The 13,438-nt window shown below is 39.2% G+C and overlaps 1 long non-coding RNA gene across 1 annotated transcript in view; it reads left to right on the plus strand.

The window, feature by feature from the left end:
• The first annotated feature begins 2,403 nt into the window (after positions 1 to 2,403).
• LOC130604026 (uncharacterized) overlaps positions 2,404 to 13,438 on the plus strand; it is a 53,821-nt gene continuing 42,786 nt past the window's right edge. The window contains exons 1-2 of the long non-coding RNA XR_008973351.1: positions 2,404 to 2,505; positions 8,876 to 8,923. This is a non-coding gene — a long non-coding RNA (uncharacterized LOC130604026). The remainder of the gene's footprint in view (positions 2,506 to 8,875; positions 8,924 to 13,438) is intronic.

The raw sequence follows: 13,438 nt of genomic DNA on the forward strand, positions 1-13,438 counted from the left end.
TCAGAATTCATAATCACAGAACAGTTTGGGTTGCAAGTCACCTTTAAAGATCATCTAGTCCAGCCCCCCCTGCAATAACCAGAGAAACCTTCAACTATAGCAGGTTGCTCAGAGCCCTTTCCAACCTGACCTGGAATGTTTCCAGGGGTGGGACATCTACCACCTCTCTGGGCAACCTGATTCTGAGTCACCATCCTCATCATACAAAATTTCTTCCTTGTATTTAGTCTGACTACACCCTTTATCAGTTTGAAACCATTACCCCATGTCCTATCCCTACATGCCTTCGTGAAAAGTTCCTCTGCATCTTTCTTGTAAGTCCCCATTAGGTACTGGAAGGCTACTAGAAAATCTCCCCTAAGCCTTCTCTTCTCCAGGCTGAACAACCCAACTTTTTCACCCTAACCGCACAAAAGAGGTGTTCCAGCCCTCCGATCATCTTTGTGGCCTCCTCTGGACCCTCTCCAATAGGTCCATGTCTTTCCTGTAATGAGGACTCCAGAACTGGATGCAGGACTGGGGGGGGTGAGGGGGTGGAAGGTAGGGGGGTTTGGGTGGGGTGTCTCACCAGAGCAGAGGGGGAAAATCACCTCCTTCAACCGCTGGTCATGCTTTTTTTTGATGCAGCCCAGGATACAGTTGGCTTTCCAGGCTGCAAATGCACACTGCTGGCTCATGTTCAGCTTTTCATCCACCAGTATTCCTCAAGTCTCTCTCTCCTGAAGAGTACTCTCAATCTTTTCATCTCTGAGCCTGTATTTATACCAGGGGTTGCCCCAACCCAGGTGCAGGACCTTGCGCTTGGCCTTGTTGAACCTCATGAGGTTCACATGGGCCCGCTTCTCAAGCTTGCCCAGGTCCTTCTGAATGGCCTCCCATCCCTCAGGCGTGTCAACCATACCACTCGGTTGGTGTTGTCTGAACACTAGCTGAGGATGTACTCAATTCCACTGTCTGTGTCACTGAGGAAGGTATTAAACAGTACTGGTCCCAACATGGACCCCTGAGGAACACCATTTGTCACCAGTCTCCACCTGGACATTGAGCCATTGACCACTACCTTCCAGGTGGGACCATCCAATTCCTCATCCACTGAAGAGTGCACTCATCAAATCCATACTTCTCCAATTCAGAGAGAAGGATGCTGTGGGACAGAAGCCCAGATAGATGACATCTGTAGCTCTTCTCAAGCTTTAGAATAAATACTTTACCACCCAGTACAGATTGTTCGTAGCTGGCTCCTGAAAGCTAAATAAACTTTTATTTATGCTCCTGATTTTTGAAAGTGCTGAGAATGTTACTGCTATTCCTGAAAGTTTTTCTCTAAATAAGGACTACAAGACTGAATTGAATATGAAAGTCAAACAAGGCTTGTTATGTATAGTAGTACAAAACAATACTTTATTGTACCCAGACTTGAGTTTTGCTTTTTGATGTGTTTTAATTCTCTTCCATCTTGCCTCATTCATCAGTGTATATACAAAATACATTCTGAACAACCTGTATTTTTTCAGAATCTTCTTTCATAATACAAAGAACAAACGGACACCAACCCAATGTTTTGAATGGCTGCCTACATAAGGAAACTGTAGCTGCTAAGCTCACTGCTCCAAGCAGTCTCATGTGCTTTATAACCCACAGTATTGGCACAACCCAGTGTGCCAGTGGATGACCAAAGTGACCAAGAGAGAGATCCTCCTTCCTCTGTGCAAAACCCTAATTGCATTGTTGAAAATAGCACTTGCCTGAAGATGCAAATTTGTCTAATGCAGAACACTGGGGGAATGGCAAGGGAAAATATTAGAGAAGTGAATTATGTGTCAAATGCAAACAGAAGACCTAAGTCTCACACTGCAATCACAGGAAAATAATTAGGCGCATTACATTCACTTGTACTCTTCAGTGTTACTGCAGAAGTTATACAAAAGTTCTTACTAATTTTATTCAAACCCTATGTAGACATGAAAGAATTCATCCTGATATTATGATAAATGATGAAACATAACATTAACATAAACTTATATAAGGAACCATGCTGACAGAGTACATGATTCTTCATTTTATGTTTTTACATTCCTCTTTCCAAGAGGCTCAGGCAGGTCTCCCATCAATTACGCTCATGCAAAAGAAGAATAACTTCAATGAAGCTTGTATAAATTAATCATTCAACTAAGAGGCAATATGTCATAGTAAGCTGATTTTGACAAAACTAGTAGATCAAAATAATAAAACTTAAAACCAAAATTATCTGTATTGTCTAAGGAAAAGACTAGTAGTTTTTTAACAGATAACTGTATATATTATTCTTTCTATTTCACTATGCAAAATTACATGTGTTAACAGCAGTCATCTGGCTGTGCTTGTTAGAAAACAAGCTCCAACAGAACTTGGCTTTCCAAGACACCCTCTGCTCTGCTTCAGACCCTCCTACTGTCATTCTGCACCTCATAACTAGAGTTTGAAAGTCTCCTGCACAGTACAGTGAACTCTACCTACTGGATCCAGGTAATTTTGTTAAACAGCAGTGTCAAAACAAAGCCAGCTAAATACTGGATTAGCAGATGACAGCTCTTCAAAAATATTCTCATTAAAGTTGCTCAGAGCACCAGAAACAGGTTTTATATTAAAAAAAATTAGGCTCCACGGAAAGCTTCCTCCCTCTTACCATATCCTTGAGGACCTGTGAATACTGTTGTGGGTGGCAGCGTGTTGGCAGAGCAAATGCCAGCAAACTGCCTCCACTCACACAAGTGATTGATTTATCAGTTTAATAGAGCTGTAAATCAAGAAAAATGTTCCTCAAGCCTTCACAGTGAACTAAGAGCAAAAAATAGCCAACAAGCTCTTATGCAGAATGGAAAATTTAAGTACCTGTAAAATACAGCATACATTGCAATTTCCTGTCAGGAGCCCACAGAAAATCTGACCGCTGTGATTCTTAGCTACATGACACACTCCTTGAATCCTGGTGACAGAGCCCTATAACATTAACGCTGGGTGCTCTTGCTTTCATCTGTAGGGAGTGCCCACATGGGTTTTCTTACATTTTGCTCCATTTAAAACAGAAAGAAGCCAGTACAAGGGAGCTAAAAACAGTGCTACAGGGCACTAAAACAAGAAAGGATCTGCCAGCCGTATAGCACAAACAAAATTATTTGCAATCATTTGGTGATTCTGTATTTACAGAATTCAGAAAGCTACCAATGTCTATAATTGTTTGTACAAGATATAAAGTGTTTGTAATGCATAGAATCCCTCCAAAATTCCCAAATGATTCCTTCAGTACTTTTCTCCCTCCATCTTAAATACATCTCTGTTCTACTACATGCTTTTTTATTTTTTAGTTTGCAAAACTGTTTCTAGCATATATCATGCTATTTCTGTCCAGAGTTTCTCCTTCTGCAATGCCTTTCAATTATATTGACCTTCATTACCTTCCACATACCCTCTGACCTTGAGAGTCTTTAATATGTTCAACTTTATTAAGTGTGGTCTTTTCACTGTGATGCCAACTGTCTATCCCTTCTTACCACAACTTGTATAATGTTTTTACATGATATTTAATTAGAAGTCTAAGCTCTTTACTCACCAGAAATAAAAGTCAAATAATACTGATCTGCTTTACAACAACAACTTGTTTTTACTATTGAACAAAACCCCAAAATCCCCAAAATACAAAGAGCTTCCAAATTCTCTATTATATCCATGAAAGTCAGCAGTCTTGTGTATTTAAAAGCAATTCAAAATATTTCAAGAGTACTAAAATGCTTATTTCTTCTTCCGATAGTCTAGAGGCATATGCACGTGCCATGTTTGGCTATTGGATTAAATGCACTAAATGTTTAACATGCATTAAATATTACTGAAGAAGAAGACAGTGAACTCTGGCACTTGATGATTTTGCCTCGTTATTTTTCTTGCCTTGCCTTTCTCTGCTAGAATTACATCAGCAGGCTGCACCCTCAGCCTTTCTTCTTTTCTAGAAAATAATCAGACTAAAATTAGGTTTTATATAGTGCAAGTATGATGAACTTCGGTGAGAAGACTACATCCCATGAAATTAAACTTGTTTACTTGCTTCAGTCTTTTCAAGTATTGTAGCAGCAAATTTTAAAATACTGATACAGCAAATGATCTACAAAGCAGAGAGTCCAGACAATAGTGATGTGTGATCCAGTTTTATAGCAACACAGTCTGCATAGGCCTGATAGCCTTGTCTAGTGCTGACTCACAGGCACACATGCTACTTGGAAGTAGTATCTCACTGTAGCTGTATAGCTGGTACTAAATTCTCTAGTTTCTCAGATTTTTATCTCAGGAGCACATTTAAAAGTCATTAGTTAATGATATTTAAAGGAAAATTCAGTTCATTCTAGAATCGTATTTACCATAAGTTTAGCAGTTTTTCAGAAAAATGTCATTTTCCTGAATCAACTCTCACACTGGGCAGACCATTACAAACTTAGAATCTCATTTTGGCATCAAAAAAATCAAACTTCTTGAGCCAAGTCAATAAATAAGCTGTTTGGTATGGTCAATAAATAACCAATTTAGCTCCTTTCCAAATCCATTTATAGGCAATCATGCAGACATTATGCAGTTTTGTAACTGATATCTAAATGGATACATAATAATACATTTATTAGAGTTAATAATTCCTGTTGTGCTCCTAAATGGACTAGCATGGTTCATCACCATCCCTAATAGTCTCTTTATGAACTAAAAGGGAGGCTGTTGGGGAGTGACTGGTATACCACATGAACAAGGCTTCTTTAATGCACTGTTTCTCATTTCCAGAGAATAATGTTCAAACACAGGTGTCATGGGCCTACCATGTCACGTTATGACAGATTCATTCTCACAACTTTTGTCTGAAGAGCGCAGTGACTGCAGCAGATAAAAACATGGAGAAAACTTAAAATCTTTTTTTTTTTTAATGATACAAAAATAAGGTATTAGCCATGCATATTATCCACCTTGAAAACTTGTTCTGCCATTGCATTTCCCATAGAAATGTGCAAAGTTAGTTTTCATCTGTCAGCTAAAGCTTTCAGATCTTCCACACACACTTGATAGCCCTCAAGCAATTTGTTTTGCAGTTACAGTTGGAGAAGAAATTGCTTCTCTCCCAAATGAAGTGCTCAGGACACAAACCAAGCTGCAGAAAAGTGATTCTGAACCCCCTCTTTGTGTTCCTCAGGCTGTGAGTGAGGCTGTATTTCCTCGTAGACCCTGGTACAGGCTTAGTTAGCCCGAGCTCATACTTCATTTCTCAGAACACCTTTCCAGGCCCTGGGAAACAGATGTAACACGGTATACTTCAGCTACTTACTCATCTCACCCTTGGGCTGTTATTTTTCTTATATTGCCATTATGTTCCTCATGTCAGGGCTAGAAGCAGGGCTGGTGTGAGCCATTACATGAATTACCCTTTCCAATCTTGAAAAACAGCCAATGGGCAAGGTTATTTATTAAGCTGTTTCCTGTCTCTAAAGTCTCTCCTATTTCTAGAGCTGGGGATTTTGCATGCAAGTCCTTTCTATTTAATTCCTAGAGAATGTTCCTTGACATTGATTAAGCCAAGATCCATTCTTCCCCTACTGCTTGCTAAAACTTCTTTTAAAATACTTAAAAATGCTCCCCACTTAAGCTTCTCTTCCTTATCAGAAAAGAGCATTTTTAAAACAAAATTCACATGCTTGTGACCATTTAACTAATATATTGAAAGCCAAAAATATAGATGGGAAGACCAATTTTTATCTGCTCTCCTCTGTTGTTTTAGCTGTGTGCATCCCAAGCAGAAGCCTGTAACAGCCCTTCATGTGAACCACGCAGAACATCAGTGATACCCTGGACAAAGGCTCATCTATGCATGAGTGCCCACTTTGCTGCGAGCAAGAAAAGTGACTCACCATCTTCTGATGCCTTCTACAACCAGCCCTGGTGACTGTGGAAAGAATTATCATATTTTGTTACTGACAGGGCATAGAAAAGATATGAGAAAGAAACAATAATGCTTCAGTGTCAATAGCAATAGAAATGACTTGCTTAATCTGCCGGTAGCCTGAGGTAGAGAATGTCACTGAAAGCTTACCTTCATAATATTGCATTTGCAGGCCAAGCTTTGTCAGTCAACAGTCTCATTTATGGTTTTATATCTCTAATCTATCACTGAATAAAAGTTTTATTAAAAGTAACTGACAATATCATTCCCTTCCCTGTCACCATCTTAGCCTGAATCTCTGTCTGTTCCAGATACACTGAAATCATCTATGTGGGATAGCATTTTCCAAGGAAAAAACCCCATACCAGTGCTGCCTGCACCCCTCCTTCTCCTTCTTCCCCTGGTTGCCTCTGAGTAACCATTCATAACAATATTAAGCCAAAATATGTATTTTAAGGCTGCTCATGCCTTGCTTGAGTAAGTCCCAGTGAGGGGCAATAGCATGGGGGTTAAGCACAGGCTTGCACCCTCCTGCTCCATGCCATGCTCTGACAGTTACTGCTCATCTTGATCAGTGTGACTGGTGCAACCACGGGACTGGCTGGCAGCATCCAGTTGAGGCTCACTGGCAGTTGTCCAGACAGATTTTGGTGTGGAGCTGGCTTTCCCTCCTGTCCTCATTGGCTTGGGTTACAGATCTGAACAAAGGCTAAGGAGTTCAGTGGAAAGAGATGTTCTTAAGTGTTCCTTCCAGTCTTTGGAAGGCAAGTAGGAGGAAAGGTTCCCTGTTCCTTCTTTTTTCCACCTAAAACATAAATGGAATTTTGGCTTCATAATGTCTACCAGTCAATGTTATTAGTATAGATCAGTAAAGCAGCTTTCCTAGGGTAGGACATGGCTTTGTACTCACTACTCAAGCTAACCTGATTTTGAGCTGAGTGCAGCTAAGCTGAACTGATTTTTGTATAAGTTCTGTCCAAGACAAGAATGCTGTCTAAGCTAAATTGAGTGAGCCCTTGTTTCACACATCCTATTTATTTTATTTGTTTTAATTAATAACTATTAAAATATCAGCTTTTAAATAAAAAAAATACAGTTACATTAGCTGTTACATAAGCACGAATAGATTTAGAAAACAGCTGAATGAGGAAAAATATGAGCTGTATGATAGACAAGGTCCTCTCCATGTCCAAAATGATGTGCTGTTAAGGTCGTGACTTGTGACTAGCATGTATTTTAAATAAGAGGTTCCCTTTTTATTTTAAAGAATCGTGCTTCTTAAAAGATTATTCCAGAGTCTCTCACCAGAAATTAGTTTCTTAAGAGCCGAATTAATTCTTGCTGACTCTAACACATAATCAGTCACCCAAAACATGTGCCCAGAGAATCAAACAGGCAGCAAAATTTCACATAGCTCTGGAATTTATGTGTTTCAAATATGCGCTAAGTATTTCAAACCGATTCTAGGATGTTTCAGGTCTTAAAGTCTGCTTTTAGCTACTGTAGATCATTGCTTCTGCTTTATAAGAAACATTGTTTTACAGGTTTATAACTCAGTTATAAAAATGTGCTTCAGGCTAAAGCTCAGTATAAAAAGGTTGCAGCTAAAGGGTAATTTTTTTTCATTACAACCTTTTTCTGCTTTGTGTAGCTAGTTAAGATTACAGATGTCCTAAAAAATATCCCATTGCAGTGTAGGATTATGACCAATACCAGAAGTTGATTTATACTCTAAACTGCAGGGAAGAGAAAGGTAATCCAGTTTTAAAAAGAAACCAGCACCACCACCCAGAATGCTGCAACTATGAATTTTACATGGTCAAGGGTTTAGATTTTTAAGGAAATGTAATAGAACATGTTTTTTTAAAGAGCTGTAACTTACTGTGCACTTCAGACTGTACAAAAGGATGTGACATAACTGATGTATTACTGTTACCTACTGGGAGAACTGTGATGGAGTGCTCCTTCAGTGAATATCTATGTATTGACAACCTGGAGTTCTTTAATGCCTGGAAAATAACCAGCTAAAGTTGTTCTGTCTGTTCCTTTCAGTTAATGCAAACTTCAGAGGTTATTTATCTTAATATACAAATACATACTCAGGGTTAATAGGCCAAGCCTAGAATCTAGTTCAAAGAGGTATGCCAAGTACCAAGAGTAATGCTCAGAGACATGGCTAAACATACACAGATCGCAGATAAAATGCACAGTTAACTGACTATTGAAACAACTGGCTTGTGATTTTCCTGCAAGTCAAGATTTCATTCTCCATACATAGGTGACCCAAAGCTTCTACAGAGAATGTAATATTTCAAGGTGTCTGGAAGAAGGCCTGGAATGCATAAAGAGAGAAAGAGAGGGAGAAACAACTTTGAGAAAAGTCCTTTTCATGTAGAATGAAACCAGATCAGAAAATAAACTTGTGAGATTCAAACTTGTACTGTGTGTACAGCCCCATCTTTGTGAACATGCAGGAAGTTGGGCCACCACTTTTAGAAACATTACCCTAAACATAACTGGGAAGAAGTCAAGAAACTCAGACTGAAATACCTGTGACCCTCCCATGAGCATCACTTGCACAAGCTCAGAAGTAATTTAACAATCTCAGAAGCAGAACACATTCAGCTTAATGATAATAAGGGAAAGATTTCAGGGAGGCAAAGTTCAGCAACTTGAGCTTGGTTTTATGTTCAACTATTTGGCTCATAAACGCTAAATAGGTATTAATGCCTATAGGGAAAAATAAGTATTAAATTACATGAAACTACTGTAAAAAGACAGGGTTGGGGTTTGTTGGGTTTTTCTGGGGGGAGGAGAGAGGGTGATTTATGTTTTTTTTCTAACAACTGCAGAAGGGATATTATTGGGAAGTAGATATATGCTTTTTCCCCAGCCTCATCCATAGTAAAAGGAATTACTGTATTTTGCTAGGTTTCCTGACAAGTTGAAGCTGTACAGTTGATTGGAGGGTACTACATGGTAAGTATACTCAGTGGAGAACATATGCCTCAGACCTGAACATCCACAGCACATATTCTGGTTATAATATTGTGTTCAGATATCAGTGTGAAACTTTTTGGACTTACTGTTCATTTACTACATAGTTGTTCTAGGCATACAGGGTAGAGTTACGCTTCCTAGGAACATCAGAGCTGTTGCTTTTACATTTAAGACAACCCAGAGAAAACAGTTCTAGTTCCAATGGTTATAGATATAGTTCAAATGCTGATCAACTTCCCACCCCATGAGCTTCACGAGAGTATTTTATAGATCTTTCAGAATCATATGGTCGTAGGTGTTACAGGACAACCCACTTATAAATTGCTATTCATATCCTCAGCAGTAATGCTTCCCTGATGTTCACTAAATAAGGTGGGCTGCCGAAAATACCTGGCAGCCCGCCACACACCATCATCATGAGTTGGGGTTATTTAGCCTGGAGAACAAAAGGCTTCTGGAAGATCTTACAGCAGTACCACTACCTAAAGGGCCAACAAGAAAGCTGGAGAGGGGCTTTTGACAAGGACAGGACAAGGGGGAATGGCTTTAAACTGACAGAGGCGATATTTAGATCAGATACAAGGAAGAATTTCTTCCCTGTGAGGGTGGTGAGGCTCTGGCACAGGTTGCCCAGAGAAGCTGTGGCTGCCCCATCCCTGGCAGTGTTCAAGGCCAGGTTGGACAGGGCTTGGAGCAACCTGGTCTAGTGGAAGGTGTCCCTGCCCATGGCAGGGTGGGTGGAAGTGGATGAGTTCCCTTCCAACCCAAACCATTCTATGATTCTGTGACCATCTAAGTATTAACTAAAAATACAGAACAGCAATATGTTTCCATGGATCAATAACAAAGTGCTTATGCCTTCTTAGAACATCAACATTATGAAGACTGTTATGTACATCCGATTTTGCCCAGTGTAGTCAAAAAACCCCACAAACCAAAACATACCACAAAATCCTGTGAAAATGACTTATGAAAAACTTCCTCCTCATCTATGTGATATTAACCTGCAAACACTGGTGATGCTCCTTTTACTTTTTATGTAGTCATCAAGCTTTGACTTTATCAATAATATTCATAAATATTGTTAGCTGACTAGAGGCTAGATGCTGCTCTATTTTTAGTTATTATTTGGCTGACTAAAACGATACATTTATTACATATTAGTTGCTATTCATACCTGAATGACAACAGTGGTGATTTCACAAGTGGCACATGCCACGCCAGATACTACATCAGGATTTACCTGAAAGGTTTAACTTTGTCTTTGGGTGTTTGAGAATTATGGGAAGAGTATAAAAAATTGAAATCTACTGAAGCAGGAAAAAACCCAGTATTTTCAATGGCAATCTAACTTCATTCATAAGAGTGAAATTTACTAATGATTAAAACAGGAAAGGAGCAAAGCCACTGTAAACCCTTACTGGTTTCCACCTTTAGATTCCATCCTTCTGGAAGCAGCTTGCTCCTATCAATCCTGCTCACAGCAGTAAACCCATCAGTTTTAGAAAATCTGGACAGACAATGTGATTGTCTGGACCCAGGTGATAACTGTGGTTCAAAGACCTTTTAGACAGACTGCTCACTTCAACCTCCTCAGTGAAAACATCAGCATACAAATTTCACAGATCTGTGTGGGATTACTTCCACAAGCAGTAACGCAGCATGATACTGGGCAGACACTTCCCCAGCATGAGTAAAGAAACTTAACTAAAAAGAAAGAAGTAGGAAATATTCCTCATTCATTTTATTTATAATTTCTGTTCTTTCTGTACACTGTATCTGGACAATGTTTTAAAACACCCTGTTATTCGGCCTATTTGTGTTCAGGAAGGAGGACATAACTTTAATCACTGGGATGAATTCACAGTTAAGTTAAAACAGCGCAGCCCTGCTAAGGGGGAGAAGCATTTATCTGATGAAATGTCAGAGGGAATTCTGCAGAACTGCTGCATCCCTAACAACAGGGCTAAAGTGATTAAGGTGCCCATGCAGAAATACACCCTTTCTGCTTAATTTAATCCCTAAATCTCATAAAAAATGGGATACAAGTACACACTCTATTTGTACTAACGTGAAGAGAAATGCACACAAAAAGAAATGACTCATAGTAGAGACTCAAGGACCTAGAAGAGATTGTAATACTGTATCTAATTTTGGAAACCCTTGATGATTTCTATCTCCTCTTTCAATGCCAGTGGAAATAATGAAAGTTAATATCAGGTGCACCAATGCTTCCTGGCAGTTTTGACCTTTAAAAGAAAGAACTTGGATTTACAGATGACAAGATTCATTGCAAGCGCGTCACATAACAACAAGCTTCTCACTTGCTAAGATTTACTGGAATACCCCGGCCCATAGAGCAACATTTCAACTCCCCCAGAAAGGGAAGCTTGCTTTACTAACAAACATCTATATCTGCAATTTTTAACAGTAATTTTGGAATCCTTTTTCTGCCTTCAAAATCATGTTAACCAATATGCTGTAAATGCATAATGCTTTTTCACATAAGGCTCATTAGCGTTGCATATTGCAAATCTAATACTAAAGCCTTTTCATTTGTACATACAAAATGTGTAAATACAAACATGACGCAAATATGGACTGTCTGATAATAAAGTCTAGTGAAATGAATGACTTCTGGCAAGCAAAACTAATTTAAGCACGTATGCAAGAACCTGCTATTTTGGTCTTTGGTTTTGAATACACTTACTGAAACTCACCTGAGTTACAGCTGTAGGTATTTCTGTACAAATTTATTGTATTTTGGAGACACATGTTCTGCTAACTCACACTACAGCAGAACTTCTGCTGTGTCAACAGGTACAGGTTCCCAGTAGTTAAAGCCCAGTTCTTAAAATCCTTAACTTACATTGCAGGAACAACTTTTCTATCTACTACACACTTTGAAGTATTGTTGTGGGGTTTACCTGTGAGAATCATAGAATGGTTTAGGTTGGAAGGGACCCTTAAAGGTCATCTAGTAAAAACCCCCTGCCATGAGTAGGGACACCTTCCACTTGAGTCAGGTTGCTCAGAGCCCCATCAACCTGACCTTGGATGTTTCCAGGGGTGGGACATCCACAACTTCTCTGGGCAACCTGTACCAGTACCTCACCATCCTCACCATACAAAATGTCTTCCTTATATCTAGTCTGAATCTACTCCCTTTTAGCTTAAAATCATTACTCCTTCACATTAGCCCCTTCACAAAAGGCTGAACTAAAAGGTCTGTCCTCATCTCTATTATAAGTCCCCCTTAATAATAGGGGTTAAAAATAAGTACTGGCGACATTGTCTTTGTAATCTGGGACTTCTACTACGGTTATGTACACCTGATGGGTATGTGTACGCCTGCAGGTGTCCAGAAAAGAGCAAGCCTTTATTTAGATGGCAGTTACACAGACATAGACATACAGGATGCTGATTTACTATTACAATCAATATGAACAATAAATTAGGTCTGGACTGGATAAGCAATGCAGCATGCTGAACCAGACTTCACAGTGGCAGTTTCAGAACTTTTTTCTCTCCATTTCAACAGCTCTTGTTCTAGCTCTCCTAGCATTATCTCTGGCTTATCTGGGGCCTGTAGACCAAGATATGCTCCAAATTCAGTTTTTTTCCCCACAAATCCCCTGAATATCATGTTTTTTCTTGACATGTATGGCCAAGATGGAAAGAAGATAGACTACAAAAGTGACATTCCTTCCGTCTGCCTGAAATGCCCCTTCTGGTTCGTAAAGACAAACAGTCAGAAAATTATAATCAATCCAATACATTGTACTGCTGTGTCTACTGTGTATGTGATGCAGTAAATCCTGGGCACTGGCTCCTAATATCCAGAGGTTAACTGAGAAGCCTGCCTTGCTTGTCTGAAACCCAAAATGCTTTTCCAGCACTTCACATTCCAGAGACCCATTCACCGACTGTATTCAGCGATCCTATGGGAATTCTTCACACATACCCTTTAAAACAGAAGAAACCCCATTTTATTAAAAACAAAATAGTATTTAACATTCAGTAGTGCAGTGCCACAGCAAAAAATTCTTTCTGCCTCTATAATGTATCACTGTAATGTTTTATTTACAATGATTAAAATTTGCTGTAGGCTAAAGAGTTATAAATTTCCAGATTTCACCCAACTAGTTTGAAGTTGTCTTGTACATTAAATTTTTATTTAAAAAGTCATTCAACTTCAATGTCATAACTTGAACAGTTTAGAAACTTCATATGAAGTCCAGCTTGCATTCAGTTACACTGAAACACTGCATATTTCTATCCACTGAATTTGCCTCCAGTTACTCTCAAGCTTCTCTTTTCCTCCATTAAATAAATATGCTCTTGCAGGCAAACTTGAAAGACATCCCAGAGCAGCATCAGACTGTTTGCATTCAGATGCAAAGATGACTGCTTAGTCCAAGCCAGCATATTGCTCAATTATATTTTACCCTAAAATCAGGCCCATGAAAGTAAATGAATGCTGTTTTCACAACC

This window comes from Pezoporus wallicus, unplaced genomic scaffold (genome assembly GCF_028554395.1).
Source record: "Pezoporus wallicus isolate ANWC-B61680 ecotype Strahan unplaced genomic scaffold, APGP_CSIRO_Pwel_v1 contig_2025, whole genome shotgun sequence".
Lineage (NCBI taxonomy): Eukaryota > Metazoa > Chordata > Aves > Psittaciformes > Psittacidae > Pezoporus > Pezoporus wallicus.